Source organism: Moschus berezovskii, chromosome 20 (assembly GCF_049115385.1).
Source record: "Moschus berezovskii isolate FMDL1 chromosome 20, NW_MosBer_1.0, whole genome shotgun sequence".
NCBI classification, from domain to species: Eukaryota; Metazoa; Chordata; class Mammalia; order Artiodactyla; family Moschidae; genus Moschus; species Moschus berezovskii.
The window spans coordinates 5,093,519-5,111,297 of NC_142479.1; the positions used below are offsets into that span (position 1 = coordinate 5,093,519).

The window sequence follows — 17,779 nt, forward strand, 5'->3', positions numbered from 1 at the left end:
ACTCATTCAGTAAAGACTTTCAAAGAGGTCTACATCAAAAAATCTTAAAAAAAATTTTTTTTTAAAGCTGTATAAAACAGGCCAAATTTTATTCAAATCAAGAAAGTTCATTTAATAAATAGACAAACTTTCACTTGTTTTTTTTTTTTTTCTTTTGTTCAAAGAAATGAACTCATTCATTTTTATTGTATGTTTTTGCTTTAAAGGTTTCCCAGCAAACCTGGAGTCGATTTAGGACCTACATCAGACGATAAAGTCGTAGATTTTAAAACCAAGGTAAAGTGTTCGGTTGTGAAATTAGTTTTCCTGCTCCTAATTTAGTTTCGTGTAGTATTTACTCTTCTGATTAGACAGTGGAAGTGACAGATAGATTCAAGGGATTAGATTTGATAAACAGAGTGCGTGAAGAACTATGGATGTAGATTTGTGACATTGTACAGGAGGCAGTGATCAAGACCATCCCGGAGAAAAAGAAATCAAAAAGGCAAAATGGTTGTCTGATTAGGCCTTCCAAATAGCTGAGAAAAGAAGAGAAGCCAAAAGCAAAGGAGAGAAGGAAAGATAGCATTTGTTTTTTTGTTTTTTTTTAAAGGCATCTAGTTGGCTTTTAATACAAAATGAGTCAGAGAAACAAAGAAAGAAAATATACAAGTTATTGAACTAAAAAACAACAACAAAAAAAAAAAAAACTGACAAATACATTCAGTCACATTCCCTGTCTTCAGCCTGGATTAGGAAACAGGAAATGATGAACCAACCAATGTCTGTCCTTTTGAAGAAACATTATTTAAAAAAAAAAAAGAGGAAAAAAATAAAACAATCCCTAAAATCTGGCAGGTGGTTTTAAGAGGCCACTGGAAGCTTGCCTTATTCATCCTGGTGAACTGGGACACTGGTGGTTTGGAACATGGCTACCTCCTCCTCATTTCTTGCTACTAACAATCTTCATCTGAAGGGAGGATGCTGGCTTGGACATCATTTGATGCCACTTATGCTGTCTGAGGTCTCAGGGTCAAGCAGTCTTGTGGAGTCTTCCATTCCATATCTTCACTGAATCTTCCCCATATATAGTCTCTTGTCACTGGATGCTGAGAGAATGATGGGTTCATCGGGGTGGAAAGCCACTTCATTGATGGAGCCAGCGTGGCCCGGGAGCTTATACAAAATCCTCCTGCTTGTGGTATCCCAGACGTAAACAAACCTGTCAGCTGAGCCACCTGCTATCTTGCTTCCATCAGGTGACCAAGAACATCTCAGAAGATTCTTTTCAAAGTTGTGCACATTTCCTTGAAATATCTTCACACACCGCTCTTTGGGAGTAAATGGCCGGACATCCCAGACCCGCACTGTGTTGTGCATTGCATTGGACAAGAGGTAAGAGCCTTCAGAACTTAAACTCAGGCCAGTCACTGAATCTGCATGACCTCTCATTGTGTAGGTCAGTTTATTTTGGCGCAGGTCCCAGACCTTGATATCGTTGTCTATTCCACCTGAAATAATCTGATCACTTGTATCATTGAAAGTCATAGCTAAAACTTGGTAGGTGTTCTGAAATGTCTGGATGGCCGCTTTCTTGCGGATATCCCAAAGCTTAACTGTACCGTCGTCACTGCCAGTGCAAACAAGCTGGGGGCCCCTCCTGGCTGGGTAACAGGAATTCACAAAGGAAGTATGCCGCTTCAGTCTTTTTACCCTCTCGCCTGTTTCACTATCCCACACTGCCACAGTTTTATCTGTGGATGCTGAGAAGAGCATATTGCCGTCTGTGTTATAATGAAGTTCCATCACTGCTCCACTGTGTCCCTTCAAGGTAGCATAGTTATCGCAGTCACCATAGACATTCCACAACAATATCAGTCGGTCAAATCCTGCAGATGCTAAGGTGGATCCGTTGGGGTGAAACTTGCAGCAATACACTTTCCCTTCATGTCCTGAGAGAAGCATGATTGGGGCTTGAAGGGAGGAACATCTTGGAGGACCCGCTTGCAGCAAAGCTCTCGGCGCTGCCTGCTGCTGCCCGGCTCCAGGGCCCGACCCTGCCACTCCCAACAGTAATTCATGTCGCTGCCGCTTGACTGGGACCAGTGGCAACTCTGGGTCCTTACACTTCTGCTGTTCTATCATGGTGGCAGCCACTCTCCTCAGACCGCCACTGACCGCGCCGACACACTCCGAAAGATAGCATTTGAATGCAGAGTTCCAAAGAAGAGCAAGGAGAGGTAAGAAAGCCTTTCTCAGTGATGAAAGACTAGAGATCTCTTCAAGAAAATGAGATACCCTGGGAACCTTTCATGCAAAGATGGGCACCATAAAGGACGAAATGGTGGGGACCTAACCGAAGCAGACTACATTAAGATGAAGTGGCAAGAATACACAGAACTCTAAAAAACAGATCTTCATGACGCAGATAACCAGGGTAGTGTGATCCCTCACATGGAGCCAAACATCCTGGAATGCGAAGTCAAGTGGGCCTTAGGAAGCATCACTACAAACAAAGCTAGTGGAGGTGATGGAATGGCAGCTGATGCTGTGAAAGGCTGCACTCAGTATGCCAGTAAATCTGGATAACTCAGCAGTGGCCCCAGGACTGAAAAGGTCAGTTTTCATTCCAATCCCAACAAAAGGCAATGCCAAAGAATGTTCAAACTACCGCATAATTGCACTCATCTCAAATGCTAGCAAAATAATGTTCAAAATTCACTGAGCCAGGCTTCAAGGGTACGTGAACCATGAAAGTCCAGATGTTCAAGCTGGATTTAGAAAAGGCAGAGGAACCAGAGATCAAATTGCCAGCATCCTCTGGATGGTAGAAAAAGCAAGCGAGTTCCAGAAAAGCATGTACTTATGCTTTATTGACTGTGCCAGACCATTTGACTCTGTGGATCACAACAAACTGTAGAAAGTTCTTCAAGAGATGGGAATACCAGACCACCTGACCCGCCTCCTGAGAAATCTGTATACAGGACAAGAAGCAACAGTTAGAACTGGGCACAGAGCAACAGCCTGGCTCCCAATCAGGAAAGGAGCACAGCAAGGATGGAAATTGTCCCCCTGTTTATTTAACTTATATGCAGAGTACATCATGCGAAATGCCGGGCTGGATGAATCACAAGCTGGAATCAAGATAGCGTGAAGAAATATCAATAAACTCAGATACGCAGTTGACACCACCGTGATGGCAGAAATTGAAGAGGAACTAAAGAGCCTCGTGACGAAAGTGAAAGAGGAGAGTGAAAAAGTTGACTTATAACTCAGCATTCAGAAAACTAAGATCATAGCATCTGGTCCCACCACTTCGTGGCAAAGAGACAGGGAAAGAATGGAAACAGTGACCCAGACTATTTTTTTGGGCTTCAAAATCACCGCAGATGGTGACTGCACCCATGAAATTAAAAGACGCTTGCTCCTTGGATGAGAAGCTATGACCAACCTAGACAGCGTATTGAGAAGCAGGGACATTACTTTGCCAGCAAAGTTCTGCCTCATCTAAGCTATCGCTGTCCAGTAGTCATGTTCGGATGCGAGAGTTGGCTATAAAGAAGGCTGAGTGCCGAAGAATTGATGCTTTTGAACTGTGGTGTTGGAGAAGACTGTTGAGAGTCCCTTGGACTGCAAGGAGATCCAACCAGTAAATCCAAAAGGAAATCAGCCCTAAATATTCATTGCAAGGACTGATGCTGAAGCTGAAGCTCCAATACTTTGGCCATCTGATGCGAAGAACCGACTCATTGGAAAATACCGATTCTGGAAAAGTTTGAATGCGGGAGGAGAAGGGGACAACACAGGATGAGATGGTTGGAAGGCATCACCGACTCAATGGACATGAGTTTGTAAAACCTCCAGGAGTTGGTGATGGACAGGGAAGCCTGTTGTGTTGCAGTCCATGGGGTCGCAAAGAGTCGCATACAGCTGAGCAACTGAACTGAACTGATGTTGATATTTTCATAAAATTTGAAGAACATGCAGATGCATGAAAATATATTAATAAAATCGTATGAAACAGAGGTTTTGCTCATCGTATATCCTTAAGAATACTGATATATTACTGATCTCTTGTATATAAATTCTAAATATGTTTTTCTCCACATACCTTATGATAATACTTATGTTTTCCTTCTGTAAAATTTGTTCTTGATTAGGAATATCTCACTTTTTACTTTCTTCTTCCTCCTCTACCTTTTCTTTTCTTTTAATATTTACTGTTAACCTAATTTTTCCTTGCAGAACACATTTCTTCGGGGTCTGTTCTTTCAGTCCATCTCTCTCTGCCTCTCTTGTGAACAGTCTGCTTATGGCTTTCTGTTTAGAGTGTTTGTGGCTTTCATTCATGATCCTTGCCCTGCTGCTTTAACCTTGTTTTTTTTTTTTTTTTTCCCGTTTCTTAAAAGCAACTGAATATTTTTCCCTGTTTCATTTGTCCCTAGCTGTTTGACAAACAGAATAGAAGTAGCTTATCCTGTTTGCAGTTCTAGCCCATCTAAATAAGGTTCTGCTAAAACCCAAACTTTCATATTTTCCCTTCCCAAGTGATAATTCATATACATATTAATTGTGGAAGCAAATTTCAAAATGTAGCAATTCAAATGTCTTAGTTTTTCAGTAGTGCAAAAACTACCGTGGATAAATTATTACTCTAGAACATTTTGGTAGAGAAAGTAATCTAGCGGGTGTCATAGTATTTGCATAGCAGTCAATTAGGGGTAAGGAGAGGAACATCAGGGGCTTCTGATGTCATCTGTCATAATCCTTTCCCCGTGAGAAGGTCAGTCAGTGGCAGAACTGGGATTTGAATCCACATCTGAATGACTCCAGAGCCTGTGCTCTTTGTGTTAGATCCTAGAAGAATGGGGCCTGTTATAATTCTTTTATTCAGGTTGATACTTGTTATAGTCTTCAAGCTCTTACTTTCTTCTCCAGCATGTCGTGAAATCAAAGTTAACAAAGCCAGTGAAGCCTTCTCAGCAGTCGAAGAGAAACAGTAACTCATTTGAAGACTGTCCTCCTGGTGTTCTTCCATGATTTGAAATGACACGTGTTCTCATGTACTCTCTCCTGTTTTCACGGTAGTAGAAGCAAAATGTGGCATTTTGAGACTGGAGAGTACAACTTTCTCTGGGGACAATAATTCCGATAGTAACATTGAAGATGTGGTTGAAACATTTCTCAACCATCACCCTGGTTTGAGGGCATCTGTCATCTTGCCTTCCCATCGCCTGAGCCTGTTCCAAAACTTCTCAAGTCTGTAACAGGCCTCGGTCGTATAAAGATACATTGTTCTGTTTGTAACTGTTCTTTCCCTGTACTTTTTCACATACCATTCCCCTGATCCTTATGATGACAAAAAGGATCCCACCACAGAAACAGAAACCCTCAAAGTCACGATACGAAGTGGTGTGATAGTAAGAGCCACACATGTGCGTGATTCAGATTTATAAATATTGGCGTACTAAGTATGCCGTTCTGAAAGAAAAGAATTACAAAGCACTGAGGAAAAACAACTAGATGAATATGAAGATGGGGAGGAGGATGAAGGGGAAGAATTCCTTTAAGAAGGACAAGATGAATATAAGATGGAATGAGGGTGACGATGAGGCAGATTATTATACAAACACAACAGAAATAGTGGGGGTAAATCAGACCAGGAACTCTATATTATAAATATGCGAGACATTATTTCAGTTCCACTTAAGAGAAAGTGAGGTCATGACAAAACAATGCTCATACTCTTTTGAATGACATAGCCGATTTTTATTAAGAACTGAAAGGAAGTGTGTTCCTTATTTTTTTTGGTGGCTGTTTTTGACGTTGGTGGTGGTTCTTGATTTTTCCTTCAGTTGACGTGTAGTCAGTTTGAAATACTGTGTAAGTTTCAGGTGTACAGCAACGTGATTTGTTTATACTTGTGTATGTATATATGTTTTTTGAACATAGTTCCCTCTGGATGTTCATTTAAATTTGAAGTGATTTCTCGTTTTAAAGAAATTCTCACTTTGAAATTAATGAAGCGATGTCTTCTATTTAATCTAGCCAAACTCTCGTTTAGAGGCAATTCAAGATGAGCCGTGTTTTAGGCCTTAGGAGATGTATTATGAATTAAGAAGTTTTGGTCCTTCTGTTTCTTGTGGTTTCTAACTTCGGTTCAGTTCAGTCGCTCAGTCTTGTCTGACGCTGAATACTTAATGTAGTTCTCTAATTTATCTGACTGTTTGCTATAATCTTGGTGGGTGTTTTAGATCTTTCTGAAAATAAAGAGGGAATAAATAAGCATTTTATCTATTCTTTTTACTAAAATTATAATTTATCATTTTATAAATGAGATTCTTAATCTCTCTTCATTAAATGAGAAAATTTTCGGCTGCAACAATCTGAAAGAAAAAATGTAGAACTATATTCTTTCCTCTGGAGAGATTCTGATTTCTTTTTTCCGAATGTCAGCAAATAATGGGTAATTACATATATTAAATGAATGAAATCATGATTTATGCTTTTTTTCTTATATAGACTACTTGCTATTATAAAATTATAAGAGAAGAAAAAATACCACCATAGTTTATAAAATTATCTGTGGAAGACATTTTTTCTTTTAAAAATATCTCTAGCAGCATGTACATTCTATATTATTTTTAAGAAACTTTATTAATTGCAGTGTTTATAGGTGTTAAATTACCATGTCAATTCTTTGTTATGCATGAGAAACTAACATGTAAGTTCTTCCATATCGAAAAGTTAGTCATTGTGGTTACTTGATTTTTTTAGTTTGTTTTTTCTTTCCCGATGTGAATACTGAGTCCTGCTTGATCATCATAAATGTATTTGAAAACTTTTAAATCTTCACCTTGGATAATCATAGTTTTACTCCTTTGTTTATATCTACATCATTCTTTTCATCTTTACCTGCCATTCCAGAAGACATAGATAAGAAATTAGAGTCGTTAGTGTGCTGTTTACAGGGAAAGAAGCAGTAAACCATGTGCATGTTCAAATAGGGCTGTAGAAAATGTATTCCTCATTGAAGGATAATTGCTTTCCAGAATTTTGTTGTTTTCTGTCAGACATCAAAAAGAATCAGTCATAGGTTCACCCATGTGCCCTCCCTCCCAACCCACCTCCAATCTCCCTCTCCATCCCAGCCTTCTAGATTGTTGCAGAGCCCCTCTTTGAGTTCCCTGAGTGATCGAGCAAATTCCCCGTGGCTATCTATTTTACATATGGAATTGTAAGTTTCCGTGTTACTCTTTCCGTCCATCTCAACCTCTCCCCCTCCCCCTTCCCCCGTGTCTCTAAGTCTGTTCTGTCTGTCTGTGTCTCCATTGCTGCCCTGCAAATAAATTCGTCAGTACCATCTTTCTAGATTCCATACATATGCGTTAGTATATGATATTTATATTTCTCTTTCTGACTGACTTCAGTATGTATGATAGGCTCTAGGTTTATCCACCACATTAGAACGGACTCAGATGCGTTCCTTTTTACAGCTGAGTTGTGTTCCTTTGTATATATGTACCACCCATCTTCACCCATTCATCGGTTCGATGGCCATCTAGGGTGCTTCCATGTCCTAGCTATCATAAATAGCCCTGCAATGAGCATCGGGGTGCATGTGTCTTTTTCCATTTTGGTTTCCTCAGGGTATACTCCTAGGAGTGGGATTGCTGGGTCATATGGCGGTTTTATTCCTAGTTTCTTAAGGAATCCGCATACCGTCTTCCATAGTGGTTGTATCAATTTACCTTCCCACCAGCCGTGCAAGAGGGTTCCCTTTCCCCCACACCCTCTCCAGGATTCATTGGTTGTAGACTTTTTGATGATGGCCATTCTGACTGGGGTGAGGTGGCACCTCGTTGTGGCTGAGCGGTAAAGAATCTGCCTTCAGTGGGAGGCCTGGGTTTGATCCCTGAGTCGGGAAGGAGGGCATGGCAACCCACTCCAGTATTCTTGCCTGGAGACTCCAATGGACAGGGGAGCCTGGCAGGCTTCAGTCCATAGGGTCACACAGAGTCGGACACGACTGAAGCGAATAAGCAGCAGCAGCAGTAGCAGACTTTTGGATGATGGCCATTCTGACTGGTGTGAGGTAGTACCTCGTTGTAGTTTTGGTTTTCATTTCAATTGTGGTTTTTTACCACATTGACGTTGACCAGATAGTGCTTGGAGCTTGAGGGTATGACCACATTTGGGTTGTCTGGTTGATCTGCAAGGAACATTTCAAGAGAAGCAAAAGCATGGGAAATAGTAATGAATATGTGGGACTGTAATAACAGCGCTTAGCTTTAGTGATGTTTTAGTAAGTGCAAACCATTTTGGACAGCTTAAGTAGCAGGTGCAGAGTACCTTAATGGCAGCTGTACTTGAAGTAACATAAAGTAACGGTGCCCTGTTTGAAGGAGGCAGCTATCGAAGGAGATAAGAAGGGCCTGATCTCTTAGATGCGGCAGCCACTGCTTGGTGATGCAGCACCGTGTTTGAATTCAGCATCCCGGTTCTGTCACACAGCAACTGTGGGATCTTGGCAAAACCTGTCTTAACCGGGTTAAAAGTAGGGTACTTTCTTCAAAAGGGATTAGGAACTCTTCATGCAACTCATGGTTATCATTCATTCTAGCGGAGTGTCTCTGAGGCCCTTCCACAGAAGTATGTGGATCATTTACCTGGAACTGCTGGTCAAAGAGGACAAAAGACATTAAATGCACAAGTAGAAGGTAAGAACTGTGTTTTACAGAAAAATCATTTGACAGAACGTTGATTGAAAATGGGCATGCTGATATATTCTAATAGGCAAAGAAAATCACCTGGTGGATGGGTAGTGAGAAAAAAGACGAGAAAAAGAGGGCAACTATGCATCTTATCAGGTGTCTACCACAGATTACATTGAGAATCCAGTTTAAGGAGCTAAATTATTAGTTCTTAGACTTACTTTGCAGTCCATTGCTTAAGACTTTGTCCGGTAAAGCCTCTCCAATGCAGGTGGTGCAGTTTCGATCCCTGCTCAGGGAATTAAAATTCCATGTGACACATGACCGAAAACAAATTATTAGTTCTGTTTCAAGATACTCTGCAACGTAAAGGAGGTCAAGAAATAAGAGGCGAGAGGGAACGAAGGATGAGAGAGGCAGAGGGTACAGGGAGGGAATGAAGAAAAGGAAGCACAAATCTGTGGGGGAAGGGGGCAATAAGTAATGAAGGTCTTTAGATAAAGGGAGAGTATTTGACATGGACGATGAATTTGAAGTGAGCTTCCGGCACCAAAACTTGTCAGAGAAGAAGAGCAAAGTTCTCCCCTCTTCCTGTTTTGCTCATTATTAGGAAGACATTCAAAACTGCGGTCCCCGGTCGTGCAGAGCAGTGTGTCATCCTCTGGGGGAGCGTGGGCATAGGTGCTCAGCTGTAAATGTGTGCAAGTTGGTGTCATATGAAGTGTTGCCGCTTTCCAGGATAGTGTCACGTGGGACAAAACAAGAGAACTAGAAAGAAGGAGAGAGCAGGGGGCGTGATGGGAGACCAAGGAACCTACAGCCTCATAGAGAGTCCACTGGAAGGTTTCCAACTTCTAATGCCATTTCAGTTTGGGGGGGATGTGTTCGCGTGAGGAAACGGAGGCTGAGATTTCAGGAGAATGAATTAAGTCGAAGTCATGTAGAAGCAGACTCCCTGTAGACCAGCGTTTCTCAAATTTTAATTAGTCACTTGGGGACTATGTGTGAAGCACATGCTGAGCAGGAGGTCTGAGATTCTGTGTTTCTAACAAGCTCTCCGGGTAGCAAGGGTGTAGCCTTGCATACAGAAAAATCTGGAAGAAGAGCATTGGATAGTGCAGGACCTAACAGGATCAAGGCAAAGCATTATTTTCTGTTTCTTTCTGAGCATGTTTATAGCCAGAGGGAAGCAAAGAGTTTAAGTAGCAGTTATAGGTGTAAGAGGGAGAAAGAAATGGCAGGCATGATCCATGGAAAGGATGTCAAGGGGGAAGATTTAAGTCCATGGATCCAGAGATGACCATTCAGAGAGGAGCGAATCTAGTGGAAGGACACAGGGAGGGAGAGGAAGGCCTCAGGGAGGAGAGTGTGGAGTTGATGAGGACACTTGAGAGAACTCTTTCTAGATGACTTCAGTGTGCGTACCCTGAAAAGAAATAAGACCATTATTGCCCCCAGAGAATCCTGGAGGTGGGAGTGGGTGCCAGAAGTGGGGGAAACCGCAGCCCCTCCAAGTAACTCATATATGTTGTACCGGTATTTGTTGTTCAAATTAGATTAATTTGAAAAAGGAGACATTGACTTTTTTTTTTAAGATAGCTGATTTTTTGAAAGTTGTTTCATAGAAATCCTTTGAAGCGTTTGCATGATGTACCAAAGCAAACTAAAATTTGAAGCCAAACAGATCAACAGGGTTCATTCCCTAAATGCTAGAAATACTTTTAATAAATACTACACTGACTCTGAAACATGCAAGCTTTTTAATTTCTAATAATTGTGTAGCAATTAAATGTACTATTTCCTTTTTGATGATTGTATTTCAATATTGAGAATTTATTTTACATTATTTCCTAGATGTGTCTTATATACCTTCTTGCATGAGTGGATTGAGAAACTTTGAGATGGCTAGACTAGAGGAGCCAAGACATGTAGGCATACCAGTAGCCCACATGGATATGGGGGGAAAAATGAATATTTTTATGAGCCAGTTTTCTACAAGTGCATATTTAGGCTAATCAGTTCATTAGTTTGTCTTTGATGAGAAATGAATTATACATGCTGGTGAACTGTCATCCCACTGTGCACTTCTTAAATGACTGGACAGATTGAAGAACATGATAAATACTTATCATATAATGGTGGAAATGATAACCTGCTGTGTTGCATTGAAGATGTGCTGTTGCATTTTAACCATCAGCTTTCACGTTTATCTTCTTGGGTTCATGATTTGCTCCTCGGATTAAGATCCATTTTCTCCTCATCAGTCAGCATGTTCACACTGGTCTATGTGCACTTTAGTGTTTTATAAAGCCATTGCAAACGTAATGTTACTTTTGAAATCTTAACAGCATGTTTTGGTGAACCTGTATTCCAATTTTTTCTTCACTGTCTTTAGTGGATTCCTATGTCTGTCTTACCAGTGTCCTAAGATCCCCCTAAAAACAAGAGAGTAAAACTGAATGTATTCAGTGCCAAGGCTGGGTGTGAGGATTCTGTTCGGTACTAACTCTGCACGAATGTACAGCTGGCTTTCATATTTATGTGTAATTAAATCTATGTCCCTTTTGCCTTTTAGATTCTCCTGGGAAATATCCTAACGTGAAGGTAAAAGCGTTTATGATTTTATCTTGAATTCTGAACTGTGGATTGTCTCATATGTCCATCATTTAGTAATCAACTTGTTTCCAAACCCCATTCAGCCAGCAGTCAGAATGAGAGATTCTGTTCCTAATAGAACAGTCAGAATGAAGGATTTACAAGCATCCAGTTCAGGTAAATTTTGCAGGACACAGTTAACTCTGGAAAAAGGGACACTGAAATATTTGAAATGCTCGGTCTTCATACTTCTAACGTTTCTTTGCAAATTTAATTGAAGAACTGGACATACATAAGGCAAATGTTACTGTTGATACCTGTGTTTTGAAACAAAAGATATTTACAAGCATAAGAGCAAGAAATTTTTACATTGTAAGCTTCAACGCAAGATGTTTCTGTATATATTTTGACACTCTGAAGTTCTGAGTTTGGAATCTGTGTAATTCTTAGGAAATCTCAGAGATTAAATTTTAGACTCAAAGCTTTTTCCAAGCCCAAAATGCTTGTTTGAACTCTTACCTTTCCCTAAGTAAAACTTCACTTGCTAATATGTCAGTTGTATTTCAGCTTGTAATTATTTCGTTATAATGTTGTCACACAGATGACTGTAGACCAATCAGATGTTTTCATTAGCAGACTGTGTGTGTTTGTGTGTGTGTGAGGTTGTGGTGTCTTTGATTATTAGAAGTAGGGGAAGTAATCATACTTTAATGACTATTTGATAGGCATAATCTTTGGAAACAGTGATCCTGAAAGCTGTTGGCTTTAGGATCATATTCTACTTCGGAAAATTATTGAGAATTTCAAGGAATTTTGTTTATGTCTATTGATGTTTACTCTATGGGAGGTCAGTTGAGTTCAGTTGCTCAGTCATATCCGACTCTGCGATCCCATGGCCTGCAGCAAACCAGGCCTCGCTGTTCCTCAGAACGCCCGGACTTTACTCAGACTCAAGTCCATCGAGTAGGTAATGCCATCCAACCATCTCATCCTCTGTCTTCCCCTTCTCTTCCCACCTTCAGTCTTTGCCAGCATCAGGGTCTTTTCCAGTGAGTCAGTTCTTCACATCAGGTGCCCAAAGTATTGGAGTTTCAGCTTCAGCATCAGTCCTTTCAAAGACTATTCAGGACTGAATTCCCTTAGGATGGACTGGTTGGATCTCCTTGCAGTCCAAGGGACTCTCAAGAGTCTTCTCCCAACACTACAGTTCAATAGCAGCAATTCTTCGGTGTGCAGCTTTCTGTACAGTCCAACTCTCACAGCCATACATGACCACTGGAAAAACCATAGCTTTGACGAGACAGATCGATGTTGGCAAAGTAATGTCTCTGCTTTTGAATATGCTGTCAAGGTTAGTCATAGCTTTTCGTCTTTTAGTTTCATGGGTGCAGTCACCATCTGCAGTGATTTTGGAGCCCCCCAAAATATAGTCTGTCACTGTTTCCATTCTTTCCCCACCTATTTGCCATGAAGGGATGGGACCGGATGCCATGATCTTCGTTAGAACATTCAAAACCAACTTTTTGACTCTCCTCTTTCACTTTCATCCAAAGACTCTTTAGTTCTTCTTCAATTTATACCATAAGGGTGGTGTCATCAGCATATCTATGGTTATTGATGTTTCTCCCGGCTATCTTGATTTGAGCTTGTGCTTCATCCAGCCCAGCATTTTGCATGATGTACTGTGCGTGTTAGTTAAATAAGCAGGGTGACAATATACAGCCTTGATGTACTCCTTCCCCTATTTGGAATCAGTCTGTTGTTCCATGTCCAGTTCTAACTGTTGCCTCTTGACTTGCATACAGATTTCTCAGGAGGCAGGTCAGGTGGTCTGGTATTCCCATCTCTTTCAGAATTTCCCAGCTTGCTGTGATCCACACAATTAAAAGCTTGGGGGTGATCAATAAAGCAGAAGTAGATGTTTTTCTGGAACTCTCTTGGTTTTTCGATGATCCAGTGGATGTTGGCAATTTGATCTCTGGTTCCTCTGCCTTTTCTAAATCCAGCTGGAATATCTGGAAGTTCACATTTCATATACTGTTGAGGCCGGGCCTGGAGAATTTTGAGTATTACTTTGCTAGCCTGTGAAATGAGTGCAATTGTGCGTTAGTTTGAACATTCTTTGGCATTGCCTTTCGTTGGGATTGGAATGAAAACTGACCATTTCCAGTCCTGTGGCCACTGGTGAGTTTTCCAGATTTGTTGGCATGTTGAGTGCAGCACTTTCACAGCATCATCTTTCAGGATTTGAAATAGCTCAGCTGCAATTCCGTCATCTCCACTAGCTTTGTTCATCGTGATGCTTCCTAAGGCCTACTTAACTTCACATTCCGGGATGACTGGCTCTAAGTGAGGGATCACACCATCGTGCTTATCTGGATCATGAAGATCTTTTCTGTAGAGTTTTTTCTGTGTGTGTTCTTACCACCTCTTCTTAATATCTTCCTCATCTGTTAGGTCCATACCACTTGTGTCCTTTATTGTGCCCATTTTTGCATGAAATGTTCCCTTAGTATCTCTTACTTTCTTGAGGAGAACTCTAGTCTTTCCCATTCTATTATTTCCCTCTATTGCTTTGCATTGATCACTGAGAAAGGCTTTCTTATCTCTCCTTGCTGTTCTGTGGAACTCTGCATTCAAATGGGTGTATCTTTCCTTTTCTCCCTTGCCTTTAGTATCTCTTGTTTTCTCAGCTATTGATAAGGCCTCCTCAGACAACCGTTTTGCCTTTTTGCATTTCTTTTTCTCTGGGATGGTCTTGATCAATGCCTCCTGTACAATGTCACGAACCTCCGCCCATGGTTATTCAGGCACTGTATCAAATCTAATCCCTTGAATCTATTTGTCACGTCCACTGTATAATCCTAAGCGATTTGATTTAGGTCATACATGAATGGTCTAGTGGTGTTCCCTACTTTCTTCGATTTCAGTCTGCATTTGGCAATAAGGAGTTCATGATCTGAGCCACGGTCAGCTCCTGGTCTTGTTTTTGCTGACTGTATAGAGATTCTGCATCTTTGGCTGCAGAGAATAGAATCAGTCTGATTTCGTCATTGAGCATCTGGTGATGTCCATGTGTAGAGTCTCCTCTTGTGTTGTTAGAAGAGGGTGTTTGCTGTAACCAGTGCGTTCTCTTGGCAAAGCTCTGTTCGCCTTTGTCCTGCTTCATTCTGTACTCCAAGGCCAAATTTGCCCGTTACTCCAGGTATCTCCTGACTTCCTCTTTTTGCATTCCAGTCCCCTATAATGAAAAGAACGTCTTTTTTGGGTGTTAGTGCTAGAAGGTCTTGTCGGTCATCATAGAATCATTCAACTTTAGCGTCTACAGCGTAACTGGTCGGAGCATAGACTTGAATGACTGTGATACTGAATGGTTTGCCATGGAAACGAACAGACATCATTGTGTCATTTCTGAGATTGCATCCAGGTACTGCATTTGTGACTCTTGTTGACTGTGATGGCTACACCATTTCCTCTAAGGGATTCTTTCCCACAGTAGTAGATACAATGGTCATCTGAGTTAAATTCGCCCCTTCCAGTCCATTTGGGGGCTTCCCTGGTAGCTCAGTCTGTAAAGAAGCTACCTGCAGTGCAGGAGACCCGGGTTCAAGGCCTGAGTCAGGAAGATCTCCTGGGGAAGGAAATGGCAACCCACTCCAGCATTCTTGCTAGAGAAATCCTATCGCCAGAGGAGTCTGGTGAGCTCCAAATAGCCCAGGGGTCAGAAGCGTCGGACACGACTTACGGACTAAACCACAAACCCGTCCATTTTAGTTCACTAAGTCGTAAAATGTCGATGTTCACTCTTGCCATCTCCTGTTTGCCCACTTCCAATTTGCCTTGATTCATGGACCTAACATTCCAGGTTCCCATGTAGTATTGCTCTTTACAGCCTTGGACTTGACTCCTATCACCAGTCACATCCACAGCTAGGTGTTGTTTTTGCTTTGGCTCCTTCTCTTCATTCTTTCTGGAGCTATTTCTCCACAGATCTCTAGTAGCATATTGGACACCTACTGACCTGGGGAGTTCATCTTTTAGTGAGTGTCCTATCTTTTTGCCGTTCATGGTGTTCTCAAGGCAAGAATACTGAAGTGGTTTGCCATTTCCTTCTCCAGTGGACCATGTTTTGTCAGAACGTTCCAACATGACCCGTCTGTCTTGGGTGGCCCTTCACGGCATGGCTCGCTCAGAGTTTCATTGAGTTAGACAAGGCTGTGGTCCATGTGATCAGTTTGGCTAGTTTTCCTTGGTTGTGGTTTTCAGTCTGTCTGCCCTCTGATGAAGGATAAGAGGCTTATGTAAACTTCCTGATGGGAGAGACTGACTGAGGGCGATGGGCGAGGCCATGCTCAGTAAATTTTTCATGCAATTGTCTGTGAATGGGTGGGTCTGTGTTCCCTCCCTGTTCGACCTGAAGCCAAACTCTGGTGGAGATCATGAAGATAAGGGCACCTCCTCCAACAGGTCCCATGCTTGCACTGCTGCACTCAGTGCCCCTGACCTTGAGGCAGGCCACCTCCAACCCTCGCCTCCGCCAGAGACTCCTGGAAAATAAAACTGAAAAACATAAAAATACAGGCACACACAATCATAATGGCTAATTCCATTAGTCATTAGAGTTCTGATATCACATATCCTGTCTCTGGAGAAGTCCTGTGTGCACTCAGAACATAATTGAGCATGGAAGTAACGTTTAGAGTTGTTGTGAAAATAGTTTTGACCTCTTGGACCCCCTGGCTTAGTGGGTCTCTGGACTTCAGGAATTCTTAGGGCACACTACAGAACCACCGTGTTAAACCATTGGCATGGTTGGATGCGAAATGATAAAGGGGCCCTTGTGTTGACATGGGGCTTAAAGTTTCACTTTTACATTTCTTGCTTGTTTCTTTGGTTTCTCTTAAGAAATTTAGACCTGACAGTTCCTTTTTTTTTTAAAGCAAATATGTCTGTGTTGCGTTCATTCTTGCCTCATGGTGCTCTGTGCTCTTTGGATCCAGTGTGGTCCTAGACTTATCCTTTTGATACTGTTCATGGGGTTCTCAAGGCAAGTATACTGAAGTGGTTTGCCATTCCCTTCTCCAGGAGATCAATCCTGGGTGTTCACTGGAAGGACTGATGCTAAAGCTGAAACTCCAATACTTTGGCCACCTCATGTGATGAGTTGACTCATTGGAAAAGACTCTCATGCCGGGAGGGATTGGGGGCGGGAGGAGATGGGGATGACAGAGAATGAGATGGCTGGATGGCATCACCACCTCGATGGACATGAGTTTGAGTGAACTCCGGGAGTTGGTGATGGACAAGAAGGCCCGGTGTGCTGTGATTCATGGGGTCGCAGAGAGTCGGACACGACTGAGTGATGGAATGGAACAGAATGGAGACTTATCCTATTTTCACGTGGAAACAATTAGTCACCCACAAGACTATCATTTCTTATATAAGTTTATGATGTCTGTCCAGGGCTTAAAAAATCAGTTCTGGAGATAGTGATAATTTGAGGAAAGACCACCTCATTGTAATTGAAGAAGTTGTCGTTGGTGGTGGTGTTCAGTTGCTAAGTCAGGTCCGATTCTTTGTGAGCCCATGGACTGCAGCACGCCCGGCCTCCCTGTGCCTCACCATCTCCCGGAGTTTGCCCTAGTTCACATCCATTGCATCAGCGATGCTGTCCCACCATCTCATCCTCTGCTGTCCCCTTCTCCGCCTGCCCTCAATCTTTCCCAGCATCAGGGTCTTTTCCAGTGAGTCGGGTCTTCATATCAGGCACCCAAAGTACTGGAGCTTTAGGTTCAGCAGCAGTCCTTCCAGTGAACATTCAAAGTTGATTTTTCCCTTAGGACTGACTGGCTTGATCCCTTTGCTGTCCAAGGGACTCTCAGATGTCTTCTCCAGCACCACTCTTTGAAAGCATCAATTCTTTGGCGCTCAGCCTTCTTTATGGTCCAACTCTCACTTCCGTACGTGACTGCTGAAAAAACCATGGCTTGGGCTGTATGGGCCTTTGTCAACAACGTGATATCTTTGCTTTTTAATGTTGTCTAGGTTTGTAACATTAATTAAAGTAGTAGCATTCGTTAAAAGTGTTTTTAAAACCAAGGTCTCTAGAACACACAGTATTATAAGGCATAATTAAGTGTAAAATAAGGTAGATATAAATTTTCTGAATAATATATTTGTATGTTGAAACAATAATTATTGGAAAAGTTCTTATGGAATACAGAATATGTAACAGAAATGGAGTGAATCAAAATCAGTAATACTAGAAAATCGAAAAGTAGAAGAAATGAGACACACTAGTTTACATCTCTTCATGACTGACAGTGACATGTGAGATACTGTAAGCTGTGAAAGACTAGTGAGTTACAGGGGAGAGGAGGACTTGGAGCTGATTCGCTGAAGAAAGACTTTGTGCAGGTTAGCCAGAGTTGTATTCTTACTCACATTCTAATAAATAGAGACTTTGTTTTCACATTTTTCGGCTTGGGCTT

At 41.7% G+C, this 17,779-nt stretch overlaps 2 pseudogenes across 1 annotated transcript in view; one reads left to right on the plus strand and one right to left on the minus strand.

Annotated features, from left to right (window-relative positions):
* Positions 1–695: 695 nt before the first annotated feature.
* On the minus strand, positions 696–2,124 carry LOC148774607 (U5 small nuclear ribonucleoprotein 40 kDa protein pseudogene; annotated as a pseudogene).
* A 2,306-nt stretch (positions 2,125–4,430) lies between these two features.
* Positions 4,431–17,779, plus strand: part of LOC129560655 (ankyrin repeat domain-containing protein 26-like) — a 38,364-nt pseudogene continuing 25,015 nt past the window's right edge. The window contains exons 1-5 of the transcript XR_016035425.1: positions 4,431–4,978; positions 5,068–5,628; positions 8,603–8,699; positions 11,269–11,297; positions 11,393–11,465. The product of XR_016035425.1 is annotated as an ankyrin repeat domain-containing protein 26-like (transcript). The remainder of the gene's footprint in view (positions 4,979–5,067; positions 5,629–8,602; positions 8,700–11,268; positions 11,298–11,392; positions 11,466–17,779) is intronic.